This window comes from Octopus bimaculoides, chromosome 1, assembly GCF_001194135.2.
Source record: "Octopus bimaculoides isolate UCB-OBI-ISO-001 chromosome 1, ASM119413v2, whole genome shotgun sequence".
Lineage (NCBI taxonomy): Eukaryota > Metazoa > Mollusca > Cephalopoda > Octopoda > Octopodidae > Octopus > Octopus bimaculoides.
In genome coordinates, this window is record NC_068981.1 from 153046137 (window position 1) to 153062892 (window position 16756).

Here is a 16756-nt window from a genome sequence, read left to right on the forward strand (position 1 = left end):
GCCAGCCAACTGAACTGGAGCAACATGAAATAAAATGTCTTGCTCAAGGACACAACAATCTTTTTTTTTTCTTTTTTGTAGTTTTGATGATTGAGATTACTTAGCAATATCTAACGAAAATATTTTTTGAGATTGTTTCCATTGATATTTAAATAATTTTTTTTTTTGTTTACTTTCAGACTCCTGTTATTGTTACTGTGTAAAGTTCGGGGTGTGTGGCAGAATTAATCCCATGTCACTCTCTGTTCTGACTTGGCACCAACTACAACTAAAGCATGGCTCTGCTAATATTCTTTCTAGCCACATCAAATTTACACTGCTACATTTCCACACAACTATGGCTTTAGTGTGCAATTTTACATGCTCTCCTCTTTTCACTGTTGTTTATACCTGTCTACATACAAAGCCAGTTTGTTCAATTTTGTCATGGTTAAAATACTCAGCTCATTTTGTTCAGCCATGATAATGAAACCAAACTTACTAACTAACTATTGCTTGTTCATCCAAAAACTGCATCAGTACTTGTAACACAACTACTAATACTACTACTACTACTACTACCACCACTATTTAAATGCTAACACTATATTTAAAGATGAGGCTTGTTCTCCTTCCCTGCCTTCTCATTTTTATACACATCCCTTTACACATGCACTATAGCAACTGCATGAAAAAAATTGAGATTGGGAATGAGTTTCTGAAGTGTACGGCTTCAGGAATATTTTGTTTTGCTGACGAAAATAAATACTAAATTCTGATTTATTTTCTATTTTGAAAGAACATCTCTAAATGTGTTGGTGAGTAGTCTGTGATTCCATAAGAACTGATTACAAGAATTGATAATTTCAAGTTCAGTTGTGAGTAAAGCAATGTTTAAGTCTCTAAAACATCAAGAAGTAGCCGTTTACAGTTTATTTAAACTCTCTATTTATACTCTTTGATGAATTTTCAATTGAATTTGGATTGATCCAAATTTTTCATTAAGAAATTCACTTCATTATCACTAATGGGCCACACAGTTATTACAGTAAAGTAGCTGGGGAAGAAATTATCATCATGAGAAAGTATTCAATTCTTTGTTTTATGTTTTTTTTTGTTTTTTTAATTTCGATTTAGCCCTAGATGATATTTTAATTATTTCATCAAATAATTCATTACTCTAATTTAGTTTGACTGAAATTATCAAATGTTTTAACTCCCTTTTAAAAAATAAATGAATAACAAACAGCACTAAATAATGATTTCTTTTTCTAGACTATCCCAAAACCTGATTTTGATTGCTAAAATATGGCTATAGTGCTATTGGTTTTGAAAAGAAACTGAAAAGAGCCTACGTGAATCTCTACTTTCAATTGTGGATTTATGTTAGTATTGCAGATTCCCCTAATGACAAAAAAAGTGGTAACTGTTATTATCTAAGCACTAAAATATTCTGGAGAGTCCATGTTTGGTGTGAGTATGCTTACAGGTGTAGATTTTATACCACTGTTATTTGTTTTACAGTGATTGTTGATATATCAACCTTTCTTTAGCAAGTCAAATTTGTAATTCAGTGAAAATGTTTATACTGATATACTAAGTCATAGTTGATGCTGGCTAGATATATCAGCTATTGGTCTACTGGCCAAAGTGTCATAATATACTGTACTGTGTTTATGGCTCACACACAAGTCAATATTCAATTCAAATGTACCCCTTGTAAGTACATCTCACTGCTGTGAGCAGTAGGGTCATAATATAACTGACAAGTGTTCTGTTAACTTGCAGTGTTAGCTGAGTTCAGTTCCCAGTTTAACACCACCTCCTGACCCTTGGGTGCTTTTTCAGTTACACTCTGTTGTAATCATTTCGATCAGGTCTCTGGTCTGAAGATAACTTCCCATTTGTCACAGGAACTCTGAAAAGAGTCATGGCACTGCCATTCCTCCTGTAGGGAAGCAATTAAAAGAAAATTCCTACCATAGGCAATAACAAAGAGAGAAGGAACTTTGGTATGTTTTTGTGGTATGTCAACAGTACAGTGTTTACTGGAACCACTGCCACAACCACCTTGTAAGTTGTATTTTGGAATGCAATGATAGACTGTATCTAGACTATACAACTCTATCTCCCTTGAACAACAAGCTTCATACATCATGTAGAAACAGTAGAACAATGGTAAATGCTTTATAAATCAAAAGTGAATATAGCTTTGATTCTAAATTACAACCACTTGTATTACTCATACTCATGAAAACATCATGCACATCACAACTCACTTCCTTTCACCTGGTAAATTTGAGATCTTTATGCCGATGTAAAATAATTAGAATTACGAACTGTCTACCTAAGAGTAGTGGGGGTGGAAAATGCTCTTGAGCACTAGAAAATATCTAGTTTTAAACTGAGTTCAATCTCTGCTGAAGCGGATTTTGTCTTTCATGATAAAATGATTACAAGTTGATTCAATATGTCATACCTCTTCCCTGTAAATGTTTGCCTTGTACTGAAGTTAACAGAAATAATTACCTTATTAATTGATGCTATACAGTGTAAGGTCTTCAAGAAATTAACCATGGTTAATTTATTTCATTTTGTTTTGTTGTTGTTGTTTCACACTGGGTCAGTCCTAATAGAACAAACTTATGATCAAAAGCATTCCAGCCATGATCATTGGGAGGGGAAAATTATGTATGTATCTATGATTCTGATATTCAAAATGTCCTTTCCATTTTAAGACAATAGAATATGATTAGAAAGAGATTTGGTTGCTATATCTAGCAGATTAAGTGATCACATAGAGGATCCCTCATTATATCACAAGTTTCTATTTCCTTTCTCTTATAATTTTGTTTATGAAATTATCATTATTGGAATGGCAGCTATGGTGTAACATTAAATTCTTGGTTAATCAAATCTTTAACATGATTTTGAGCCAAAGTTCATTTCTGTTTGGCTCACTACATATAAATATAATGCTGTCAAAAAAGACATAACCTAGTATTGCAAACTAAATGATGTCAATTCTCTGAACCAAGGATAAAGACTTCCCTTCTCACCTGTCTCAGGGCTGTTGGATGCATTACAGGTATTGTGCTTACTCCTCTGATTTACCCTTTGATAAAATGAATAAATAAAAAAATAAAAAAAATTACCTTTCCCTTAGATATCAATCCTTTTACTTTTATGATAAGTATTGCCAGCATTTGAACTTGGGCCACTTTTGGATTCAGACTACAATGTTATAATGATTTCACACTGACATTGGATACTTCTGAACTCAAATAGCACTTGGAGTGATTTTTGCTTTCATTTCTGTAGGAATTGATAACATAAATAAAATTAATGTGCAAAGATTGGTTCCATAAAAAAAAAAAAAACTCTGTCTTTGTACCTACTCAGAAGAAATTGTTATAACCATAGAAGTAGTAATACTGTTTATATCATGAATTGGCTGTTCCTTCCATTGTGCCAATGTAGAAAATCTTGGCAGAATCATTAGAACATCCGACAGTATTTAGTTCTGGCCCTTTGCATTCTGAGTTCAAATCTTACCAAGGGCTATTTTTGCATTCCACTCTTCTAAAGTTGATAAAATAGTGCTAGTCAAGTGTTGGGATTAATATACTTGACTCTTCTTTCCCACCAAAATTTCTTGCTTTGTGCCTATGTAAGAAATCATTACTGTTGTTATTATTATTATTATTATTATTATTATTATTATTGTTATTATTATTATTATTATTATTATTATTGTGCTGGACAAAATGTTTAGCAGCATTTCTTCTGGTTTTTTACATTCTGAGTTAAAACCCTGCTGAGGTCATGTTTACCTTCCACTCTTTTGGAGTTGATGAAATAAAGTACCAGTGAAGTACTAGGATTGGTGTTATCAACAATTCCCTCCCCTTAAAATAACTTGCCATGTGCCTGAATTTGAAATCATTATTATTATTATTATTATTATTATTATTATCATTATTATTGTTATTAAAGCAGTGAGCTGGCAGAATCGTTAGCGCACTAGACAAAATACTTAGCAGTATTTCACCCATCACTATGTTCTAAGTCCAAATTCTGCTGAGGTCGACTTTGCCTTTAGTCCTTTCAGGGTTGATAAGTACCAGTTGAACACTGAGGTTGTTGTAATCGACTCATCCCCTCCCCCAAAATTGCTGCCCTTATGGCAAAATTTGAAACCATTATTATTGTTACTACTACTACTACTACTACTAATAATAATAATAATAATAATAATAATAATAATGCAGCGAGCTGGCAGAATCGTCGGCACTCCAAGCAAAATATTTAGTGGCATTTCATCTTTCTTTATTTTCTGAGTTCAAATTCTGCCTAGGTTGACTTTACCTTTCATCCTTTTGGGGGGTCGATAAAATAAGTACCAGTTGAACACCGGGGTTGATGTAATTGACTCATCCCCTCCCCCAAAATCACTGCACTTGTGACAAAATTTGAAACCATTATTATTATCATGTGATCTGGTACCAAAATTTGAAGCAATTATGTTTTCTACATTACATCCTATGACTTTTATATTCTGTTTTTCATCTCCCTATTATCACTAAAAAAAGTACCATTAATACAGTGGGATCCATTCAGTTAGTTGTGCCCGCTGTTTCCTGTAAACATTGGTGTTATTTTGAAATCAAAGAAATTGTTGTTTCCTGTTTTATTGTTTTCTCTCTTTTTCGGGCAACTATTTGTCAGAAATACTCAAACTTTCCTTTTTTAACTAGCTTTAATTCTGGTTCCCTTTTTACCACAATAACCCAAGAACTGTATTTTCATCCGATGGGACTTCTGAACTGCTGATTCTTATTTTATGGATGTCTGACTCTGTTTAGATTTCAACTAAGAAGTATGCTTATCACAAAATTAGTGCTTATAAACATCCATTCTAATTATCTAAGTCTGCATTATCTCAGTTATTAATTTACATACACATAAATATTAGATCTTCCAATCTCTGTCTGTTCTAGATGCCAAAACAATTGCTGACTAAGATAGTTACTTAAATCTCACTGGCTTCATCACACTACTGTAGATAGGTACCAGAAATAGGTTCAGTTCATCACTGTATAGAGCCTGACCAATATGTAATTACTGTGTATTTAGTTAGCTTGCAGTATTCAATTCAAGTTCGTCTCTGGGTCTGGAGAAGTCAAGAAGTTGCTCCATTGCTTAGCTCTATACAAGAATCCTTATTTAGCTTGTTTAGACTCAGTCTCTGGCTATGATTTGGTTTGCAGGTGATGACTTGTATGCAGCAGTCAAAACTAACTGCATTACACTCCTTATATACAGATATCATTTTTACTTCACCACATTACATTTCATTTATTTGATATCCATTTGAGCATAAACTTCTTCAACACATTTTCATAATTAGATATAATTGGCAAATTGGCAATGTAATTAAAACATTGGATTGGATAAATTGCCTTGCAGTATTTATCTTGACTTTTTGAATTCTGAGTTCAATTCTCACTGACATCAACTTTGCCTTTCCTAGTTCCGGTCTTGGGCAATGAATTGGCAGAATTGTTACCGCATCAGATAAGTTGTCTTATAATAATTTCTATTGTTCTTTGCATTTTGAGTTCAGATCCTGCTGTGGCCTTCTTGGGTACTAGACTTAATCCGTAACCCACCCAATTAAACACCATCATCTAATCCTTGGCTTAGAGTCTGCTTTGTTGCCAGTATTTTGGCCAAGTCTTTGGTTTGAAGGTACATCCCCTAACCACTGAAGATTCCATACAAGATCATGAGCAAAGCCTTTCCTCCTAACTGATAAAAACTCATTTACTTTGTCATATTATAAAATATCCTTAGTGCTGTGAATTGGCTGAATCAGTAGCATGTCAGTATTTAGTTATGACCCTTTATGTTCTGAGTTCAAATTCCACTGAAATAGGCTTTACCTGTTATTGTTCCAAGTTCAATAAAATAAAGTTTCTATAAAGTACAGGGGTAGATTTAATTGATTATCTCTCTCTCTCTCTCTCTCTAAACATTGTGATCTTTTACCAGTGTTAGAAAGCAATATATTACACAACAACCTTACAATATTTAGATCTATCCTTTTAACTTCTGACTTCACTCCTTTGTGGACAATGAAATAAAGTCTAGATGCATTGAGTTATTCTCTTCTGTTCTGCAATAGTATATCTTTGTAGCAATGTCCTGACTTTCTTCTGTTGGCTCTCAGCTCCTGATAAAGTCATGTAGATGAGCATTGTAACACAGGGTGTGTCTTAACCCTTTAACATTTAGATTACCCTGCCAAATATAATGCTTGTTTATTCATATTGTTTTGAATTAATCATGCATTATCTCATGGCTTCAAAATTTTGATGATGTGATTGTTTATTTTCAGAAAATTTTTAGAAATTTAGGGCATCAGTAAGTGGCCAGATCTGGCTGGTTTGAACATAAAATAGGTAAAATATTTAAGCCAGATATGGTCGATTTAAATGCTAAAGGGTTAAGCATTTTGAACCTGGTGGATTTCATGCCTCTCCATGTTTGAACATGGCTGACTTCTTTCAGAAAAAAGAAGAAAAAAAAATCAACCTTAATACTATAGGTTTTAGTATCCTGGTAAAATGAAAGGCAAAGTTTACATTGATGGGATTTGAACTCAGTATGCAGAAAGCTATAATGAATACTGCAAGACATTCTATTCAACATTTTAATGACTCTGCCAGTCTAAGGAATTATGATTATCAAGACTTAAGACAGAAACTACAATAAATACTACATGGTATTTACTTCTATTTATCCCTCTTGGCTCTGACTGTACAAGACCTAGCAAGGTCCACTTATCCTTCCATCCTGCTAGGATCAGTAATATAAGGGTTTTGGTTTAATCTCCTATTCAGTTCTGCCCTCATACCTATGTAAGAAAAAAAAAAAAGACAGAGCCTCCATGTGGTCACCATATATGCTAGAAGTGGCAACCAAATTTTCCTTTACTCACACTTTCACTATCTTTAAAACAAGATGATATCTAACAGTATATTGTAGTGGTTCCTGACTCTTACACTGATTGAAGATTATCTGTTTGAATTGATTTTCCCATGAAGGCTTTTGAAAAATTTGTCTAGTCAACATTTTTTGAATTCAACTGACAGACCCCACTACTACTGCAAACCTGAGGCTGGGAACCATTGCTATATTTGAGAATGCAGTATTAGAGAGAGAAAAAAATGACTAATGTTCATAGTTGGGAAGCTTTTAAACATAAGCCTGTTCAGTTAAGGCTATCCTGGGGCTAAACAGTAATTAATGCTGTCATTATTTCATTTCCAATGGCAGTAGAAATGTCTAATAAATATATCATGTAGATGAAACAATAACCATTAATCATTAAGTATTAATCCGTTCATATTAGCTGTCATGATGTTTGTTTCGATTTGACTTTTAAATTAATTTTTGTTTGTAGTTGTTGTTTAACTCAAAACCATCAGTATTGTTGAACAGATTTTAATCAAAAGCTTTCTAGCTATAACCATCCTATCTTTTCCAGACATAATATATCTAGGACTACAAAGCCTTATGTGTCCTTTCCCTTAAAAAAAATTTTTTTTTTTTTGAACCTTTTTGTGACCCAATGTCTTCTGAAATACTTGGTCTATGACTTTTAATTACTTTTTAAGATTAACTAGCATTTGGTGGCAATTAATAAAATAACTAATTATGCTATTAGGAATTTAGTATTTGAAATATAATTTAACAAAAGGTTCTTATATTAAACTATGTTGGGATGTTTTAATTTAAACATTAATACTTTCAGAGGGTTAAGATAGTATGATTTCAGGACATTGCAGCTGCTATTTCTTACAAATTGACTGCATAGAGGATTCTTTGTATCCACCAAGAGTTAATAAAATAAAATTGCAGTGATATATATATAATATCCACATCTTTTATGATAATATTGGTCTTGTGTCTTGGCTGTTGAAATAAAGTACAGGCTATTGTTAATGTCATTTCGCCCCTAATTAAACCTTGATTGATCAAAAGTATTACAATTTGGACTATTCCAAGCATGTCCTTTTTTTTTTTTTTTTTAGTTTGTTAGGGTGTGGTTTGAGAGAATTGTCTGATATCTCAACCAGGGTCCATAGAAGATATTTGTAGGGTCCATGCAACAAATTAGTAAATTGGGGAGGGATCCACAAAAGTATTTTAAAGGCCTCTGAAAGAATTTTGATTTAGATGTATGTATTGGTATGTATTACAAGAAACAGCTATGTATCTTTCTCTAACATTTTACATAGTTCAGCCTATACAAGTTAATGTGTGAAAAAACAAAGTAGGAGTTTTGAAAGAAGTATCTATAAAACTAGTTTTTAAACATCGAATGGCTATGGCAGTCCACCAAAATGAAATAGTAATCAAAGGGGTCCATAGATAAATAATGGTTGAGAACCCCTGATATAGAGACTTGTTCATTGGTCAAGGTGAACTTTGAATGCTAGTGATCTGTCAACCTGCTGCCACTCAGTCAACTTGTAACCAAAATATCCTACTATCTAATCAGCCAGCAGAAAACTCAGTAACATAAATCCTACCAAAAATATAAAACCTTCATTATTTTGTTTGATATTTCCACTTTATTTTTCAGTTGAAAGCATTTCTCTGTCTCTCTCTTTATTGATTATTTTTTTATTATCCTAAACTATAAATTTTAGAAACTACAAATGTAGATTCTAATTCTTTATTGGTGCTGGAATATTTTGAATTTTACCTTTGTATCTTATCAGACTATACAAAGAGATTGTATAAAAATGCCTTCAAAAAAAAAATTATAGAAAAATAAAAAAACAGTTAAGTGAATAATTTAAATGTAATATCTCTAGTTTGACAAGCAGTTTGATGCTCCATGATTATCAATTCTTTGTGCTGTTTCACATGAAATACCTGATTTTCATAGTACTCTTTTTCTCTCATACTCATTCACTCTATCATTTTTGCTTGCTCTCTTTCACTCCTTACTCTCTCTCTCTCTTCCACCCACACTCTCTCTCTCTCTTCCACCCACTCTCTCTCTCTCTCTTCCACCCACTCTCTCTCTCTCTCTTCCACCATATATATATATATATATATAATATATATATTGTGTGTGTGTGTGTCTTCTGTTCTAATGTCTTTTGTAGGTGATTGTCTTTCTGTCAGTAACTTTTCTTTAAACATCTTTGTCAGAACTTTAGTCTGTCAAGTACTATTTCTCAAAGTTAACTAAAAGTATTTTGAAATTAATAGACATTCTTCTTTAATAATGCATTGAGAGGATAATTGCTATTTTCCTGCCAGTGTGCTACATCCAATGACCTTTAGTAGGACCTAAATTCATATATTAAATAGATCTTAGAACATTTACCATGAAGTATATGTTGATGATGATGGCAATATAACTACTAATTGTTCAATAAATAATGAATGATAGATTTGTGTGTGTGTGTGTGTAAAATACTGTGTTTGAACTAATTGAAATTATGTTGTATGTTCTATATATGAGTGTCATAAACTGTTGGCATATTCCCTTTGTTTCTACTGCTGACAAAGCCAAAACATAAAAAAAAAAAAACATTGGGTGTGCTAATAATGTTTCAAATTGGACTTGTGTAAATCTCTATCTAACCAGTGCCAGGTCAGTTCTGGGAGTCTTGTTCTTACAGCAAGCCGCCACCCAACTGAAGCCTTTCCCAAAAACAACATTTTCATTATATGTTAAAGATTTTATTTTTAATCTTTCAGTTCTTTTCTTCTCAACACCTTCTCTCTGTTGTTCTTCCTCCATGCAACTCACTAAAATAAAGTTGATTAAAAAAAAAAACAACCATCTTTTTTTGTTTTTAGCTTCTGTTGTTACTATTTCCAACTGCTTTCTTTTTTTCCATCTATATAGTCATCAACTCTATTGGCCTTTCTTCCTTTTTCTTTTGTCTCTCCTATTTTTCTTGCATCCTTTCACCAATCAATTTATTTTCTGATAAATCTATACTTTCTGAAACGATTTTTCTTTCGAAGAACATTACAGAACTATTTTTATGGCTTTTTCATCAGATGTTACTCTGATGGTCTTTGCTAGAAAAATGTTAACTTGTGAAACAATAACTCAGCTAGTAGAAATAGTATTTGCAGTAGTGAATTAACTGAAAAGAACACTAGAAAAAAAAAAAAGGTGGTTCATTCGTTATATCTTATAAGATAGTGAAGTTTGTTTTTGTTGTTAAATACAGAAATTATCTTTTTATTGTTCCATACCAAGATTGTGCTTACTCCAAGGCAAAATGATAATAAAGCATACATTAACCATCTGGTAGCATGATGAGAATCGTTTGTTGTTATTTTTTGATTCATTTTGTCTTTTACCATTGTTTTGTGTATTTGATAACCAAAGTAGTTTTAAATTATAACTGAAGAATATTTCATAAAATGATATTTTTAAACGCTTTCGTATGTGAATGTGTGTTAGTGTCTCCTTGTGTTGATATCACGTGATAATTATGAGAGTCACTGTCATACAAGCAGTGTCATTCATTTCTAAAATTCTGCATGAACATGTCTGGCCATCAAGAAATAGCTTGCTTGGAAACAAGTGAGAGTTGCAACAGGATGAACACCCTGCTGTATAAAATATGCTTCAATATACACCATCTAATCCATGCCAGCATGGAAAAAGTAGACACTGAAATGATGATAATTTGAATTTTGTTCCACTTTTGACTTCACATTTTTATTTTAAATTTATTTCTAGTATAGATTTTCATTTCCTTTTTACATTGTTTTAGAATTTTGTAAATCTTTCTATATTACATCTAAATTTTATGCAGTTTAAAATCCACTTCTCATTATCTGTGTCTCTAAATGTTATTTCTGAAAAGACAATATTTTTTTGTGTAGTCTTGTTTGTGTTGGTGAAGAATATGACTAAATGTTGCTTTTAATTTGAAAAAAATGGGGAACAGTACGCAATTGTTGAAAGACTATCAGGAAATAAATCAATATATTCACGATTACAATGACATGGTCATTGAGAAAGCTATCAGATGTTGTTTAGCTGTGGCCACCTAGTCGTATGAACTGGCATCTTTCTCAATGGCTATGCAGAAAACTCAGTTTTCTCGCTGGACAGTGATACACATGAAAAGTTATGTTGTTTTACATGAATTATACTGTCTGATCTTTATTCTAGCTGTTATGAGGCAAATAAGTGGAGTGGACATGATTATCTGCTGAAAACTGGTTTTAGACGACAGAACAGATCGTAGTCCATAACAAAATAATGTTATAAAATTTTAGTTTATATATAATATCCTGAATAATAAATTAGATCTTTATTCTTCTTATATTTCCCTTTCATTACATAATACTTAACACTGTAAAGAAATCATTATTTTACTTATTGTATTAAAAGAAGAATGTTCAAACCAGCTTGCGTTATGATAGACACACGTGGCGATGGGTAGTTATTCTGAAAAGTATAATTATATTACGTATCAATAAATATTGGAATTTTTGTCTAAAAAATAAATGTTCGATGGAGAGTCATTCTTATACGAGTTAATTAGGCGTTAGACTAACGGGTTGAGGTTTGCTAGGTCGTGTCCCACTAACACCACGACCACTATTTCGTACATGAATGAACATGACACTTAAATTATTCTGGTTCAGTGAATCTAATTCTTAATAATTATCATCGATATGTACAGCTCACTGTATAAATTAAACAGTGTTTGCCTTAAATTGTACTGAGAAGGCAGACCTATGTGATCAAAGGCGTTCCAGTTCCTTATTTTTTTCTTTTTTGTTTCTCGGTTTTGGGTTCGCGATTTTAAAGTCGTGGTTTCTATTCTTGAGCAGCGCGTTGTGTCATTGAGCAAGGCGCTTTATCTCTCGGTGTCCCGGTTTCTTCAGCTAAAAATGAGTCCCGGTCTATTGCTAGTGTAGCCGTTTCTCCCTCCAGCTGCAACACTTTCAATGTTCTGCTGAGTCAAAAGAGGGGTGTCTATGTTTGCTCGCGACTGCGTCGGCGCCTAAAGGAATTAGCGAAAGTGGGGTGCATGCTATCAAGTCATACTTGCAAGTAACAGTTTTAATTTTTTTTAATGGTATGCACGTCTGTATAACGCAGTGTCTTACTTTTTTAAGGTGGCAGAGAGATTTGGCTACAGTTTCTAGTGAGTTCAATGACCTCTCCATTGCTTGACCTATTAGTGTTTCGTTAGCTTTCCATGCTGAATTTGTTTTGCTTTCTGCAACGTTTCACTCAACTGTGATAGAAGGCAGTTGAAACCCTACCTTGATAAATTAGACACACGTAGAAACAGAGAACAAATCAATACAAAATAAAAAATAAATAAAAAAACAGCAGAAGTCCAAGAGACATTCACAGTTAATATTAGATTGACGCTCAAAGAAGGAAAAATGTCATAGAGTAAATGTTTAACGTTTCGGATATTGCTCTTCATCGGATACTACTGGAAAATTTGGAGAAAGAGACAAGAAAGAGTGCAAATGAGATAAAAAAAAAAAAAAAGAAGAGATCCAAGAAGCAGTTGTAAGATAGGTTCACTGCTGCATGCTTTTAACCATTGCTCTGATCGAGCAGAGCTTAATCTAGAGCTACTATCTAAAAAAAAAATCTTAAATTCTTAATAGTATTTAATGAGCAGCGTCGTTGGTTTTAAGTTTGCAGTGGGCCAATAAATTGTTTGTTGCAATTCCAATGGCGGCAGTGACAAGGGAATGGCTGTCGAAAAATATCTCAAGGTAGTGTTTAAGGTTTCACATATCTATTATCGTACATCCCCAGACTTCGATTAACTGGTACTACCCATGCAATCAGTATTAACCAGGTGGTGCCTTACAGTTATATTTAATGCATTCTTGTACATTTTCAGAGGCATAAATGTTGACTCTGTAGCTTAATATATATATTCTTTCATTATAGGGCGGCGAACTGGCAAAATCGTTAGCACGCCGTGCAAAATGCGCTTAGTGGTATTTCGTCCGTCTTTATGTTCTGAGTACAAATTCCACCGAGGTCGACTTTACCTTTCATCTTTTCGGGGTCGAAAAAATAAGTATCAGTTGAGCACAGGGGTCGATGTAATCGATTTATTCCCTCCCGCCGAAATTACTGGCCTTATGCCGAAATTTGAAGCCAATATGTTCACTATCTATAGCAAGTATAGACAACCTTTATTGAGAAGCGGGCCGCTCGAGAAATGGCTCATCGTCAAAGAAACTCTTCGTTAGCCATGTCATGTCGAAAGTCTCGCGGGCCGCAGGTTACCTGTGATTGATTTATAGTAACAAATATATATGGTCTTTCGGTTCAACGAGGAAGGTCACGCGATTTGCTAGAAACACCAACGAAATCTCTCTCAAAATACACTTATCTATAGAAAAAGAAGACATCGCATAACGTAGGCCTTGGTGCACTATGCCTAAATAAAGACGTAGTTGTCATGGTTGGGATGCCTTTTGGTCATATATCTGTTTAATCAGATCTGACCCGGGGCTAAACAACAACAACAACATCAACAACTTATGTAATTGGCTAATATTAATGAAAGTGGATTATAAAGTATTTTTCTGTAATAGACTAAAGTGAACACAAAATGAAATAATACAATATAAAATATAAAAAGAAACTCTATCCATAAAGCTCTTTTTGTAAAATAACATACTGAAAAAGACCCATTGTCCAAACATTGTATAAATGAATAAACTATGACGTTAAGAGGAAATGAAACAGTTGTACCTGACCAGTGTATGAACATTGCTTGTGAATTGGTTAACTTCGATTGGTCTTGATCAGTTTTTTTCAGTTACCAATCCAGTATTCCTTCCTGGTTAAACAATAGGGCTCAACAACACTTCCGGTCTTTCCTGTAAGGGTCAAATTCAGTGTTGCATTATTGAAACGGTCATCTGGAGATTTGGCATCAGTGCTACCTTTATGTCTGCCTAATAGTTTCGCCGGAAATCAGAATCACATCCCACTTCGCTTGTTAACCCTCACAGTGTGCAAGAGAGAGAGAGAGCAGAAGAAAAGATAAGCTTGTCTTCTATTTAATTGCAACAAAAATATAGGAGTGTTGACCAGCGATGTTTGACCAGTCTCGGCCATTTCCAACTGTCAACGGTTGGACGAAGAAATGGCCAAACAGCAAAAATGAATAAATATAAATAGAATAAAAGTAACAAAAACATTAAAATCGAAAGGGAATAAATGAAAAGCAAAAAGAAAAAAAAACGCGATTAGAACTGTGTTTAGGTCTTATTTTGTTGTGTGTGCGTGTGCATGCGCGCGCATGTGTGTGTGTGTGTGTGTGCGTGTTTTACGGTATTGTTTCACACTGAGATTAGTTCCAGAGATGGCAAGCCTGAGACCCTGTTTCGATTCCCAGTTGTATCAATTTATTTCATTATAATAATCCTTTCTACTATAGGCACAAGGCCTGAAATTTTGGGGAGGAGGATAGTCGATTACATCGACCCTAGTATTCAACTGGTACTTAATTTATCGGCCCCGGAAGGATGAACGGCAAAGTCGACCTCGGCGGAATTTGAACTCAGAAATACCGCTATGCATTTTTCCCGGCATGCTAACGATTCTGCCAGCTCGCTGCCTTTATTTTACTATAATAATGCTTTTGGAAAACAAATCAGTGGCACCTCAATATAGCCTTAGCCGTAATTACTTTTTACTAGTTTCGGTCATTGGACTGCGGTCATACTGGGACACCACTTTGAAAGTTCCCTCTCCTAAATTCCTTCTCAAAGCATTGGTCAGCCTGAGGTTATAGTAGAAGATACTTGCCCTAGGAGCTGCGCAGTGGGATTGAAACTGGAACCACATGATTGCAAAGCGAGCTTTATAAGCACACAGCTATATCTGCACCTGCTTAAATAAATGTCAAGAAATAAAGCAAACAATCGTATTTTGTTATCTCTTCCTTGCGTTTTTGTAAGAAATTGATTTTGAAACAAAAGTGTAACAGAAGCCCCCAGTGAAGATCGAACTCACGACTCCTGGTTGGTAAAACCAGTACCCTAAGCACTGAAACGGCCACAACAACAAGATTTTAAAATACGGATTGAGGAAACAAAAACGATGAGGCAACGAAACGTTTTAATTTCGAATCGTGCGAAGTCCAACTTTGTTTTCATCTTTCAATGATCGATCAGTAACATGAGGTTGATTTAATCATATCACAGAATGTTTGGCTTTGTGTAAATGCTAGGAATCAATGTTATTGGCAGAATCGGGAAAGCGTCGGACAAAATGTTTTGTAGTATTTAGTTACACATCCTCTTTGCGTTCTGAGTTCCAGTTTTGTGACGTCGCCTGTTTTTTGTATCTATCCAGGGTCGATATAATTGACTGTTCGTTTCCCCCAAATTTGTGCTCTCACTTCCAAATTTGTCCTTTTTAGCAACTTAAACCTTAGCAACAACAAAACTACTAGAATGTTTTATATCATATATACTATTAGCAATTTATTACGTACATATCATTAACAATTTATCACATCCACTCTAAATATTATATCTTATATGACTGCATAACAATTCAGCACATATCATTTACGTATTATTGTCAATTTATCAAATATTATCACACATATCATAAATAATTTATCATGTGCAGGTGTGGCTGTGTTATAAGAAGCTTGCTTCCCAACAAAATGGTTCCAGATTCAGTCCCACTGCGTGACACCTTAGGCAAGTGTCTTCTCCTAGAGCTGCCAAAGCCTTGTGCGTGGCTTTAATAGACGGAAACTGAATGAAACCTGTCGTATATATGTATGTATATGTTTACTTGTGTGTCTGTGTTTGTCCCCCCCCCCCCCCATCATCGCTTGACAACCGATGTTGGTGTGTTTACGTTCCCGTAATTTGACAGTTCCGTAAAAGAGACCAATAGAATAAGTACCAGGTTTACAAAGAATAAGTCCTGGGGTCGATTTATTCAATTAAAAGGTAGTACTCCAGCATGGCCGCAGTCAAATGACCGAAACAAGTAAAAGAATGAAAGAATACTATTGATAATCCATCATATTGTTACAAATTATGAGAATTTATCACATTTTATATTATTATCAATTTATCACAAACTATCGTGTATTTTTAACAATTTATCACATTCTTAGTGTCACATATTAACCATTTCCTGCATATTATCAGCAATTTATCAGATATCACATACTATCCCTTTGGAATCAATTTACCACATAATCATCACATATCACGTTACCAATAATTTATCACATCACATCTTATCAATATCTATCACATACATATTCAAAGTTTATCACATATTTTCACTTATAGCGTATTAAGAATTTATTGTATATCACGTATTATTACCTCCGCCAAAGAAGGAGGTTATGTTTTCATTGGCGTTGGTTTGTCCGTTTGTCCGTCTGTGTGCAAAATAACTCAAAAAGTTGTAAACGGTATTTGATGAAACTTGCAGGAAAAGTTGGTTATGACACAAGGAACAGATGATGAAATTTTGGTAGTGATCCGGGAATTTTTATGGATTCTTGAAAGATTTTTCATTTGTTATATTTACATGAAGTATTACAATGTTACGTTCTTTGATCATCTCCCTTGAAAACACATCGTTTCTACGTAACCTATGGTGGCGTTGCTGTTTAGAGACAGTGTTGATGATGACGATAGTCGAGATAAGTATGGGAGGAGGATAAAATAGTATCGGTGGTTATAA

At 33.9% G+C, this 16756-nt stretch overlaps 1 protein-coding gene across 2 annotated transcripts in view; it reads left to right on the top strand.

The window, feature by feature from the left end:
- Positions 1-10345, top strand: part of LOC106875833 (TBC1 domain family member 13) — a 102965-nt gene extending 92620 nt beyond the window's left edge. For both annotated transcript variants that reach the window (XM_014924119.2, XM_014924118.2), the window contains exon 15: positions 180-10345. The gene's annotated coding sequence lies outside the window, so the exon portion shown is untranslated. The remainder of the gene's footprint in view (positions 1-179) is intronic.
- The last annotated feature ends 6411 nt before the right edge of the window (positions 10346-16756 follow it).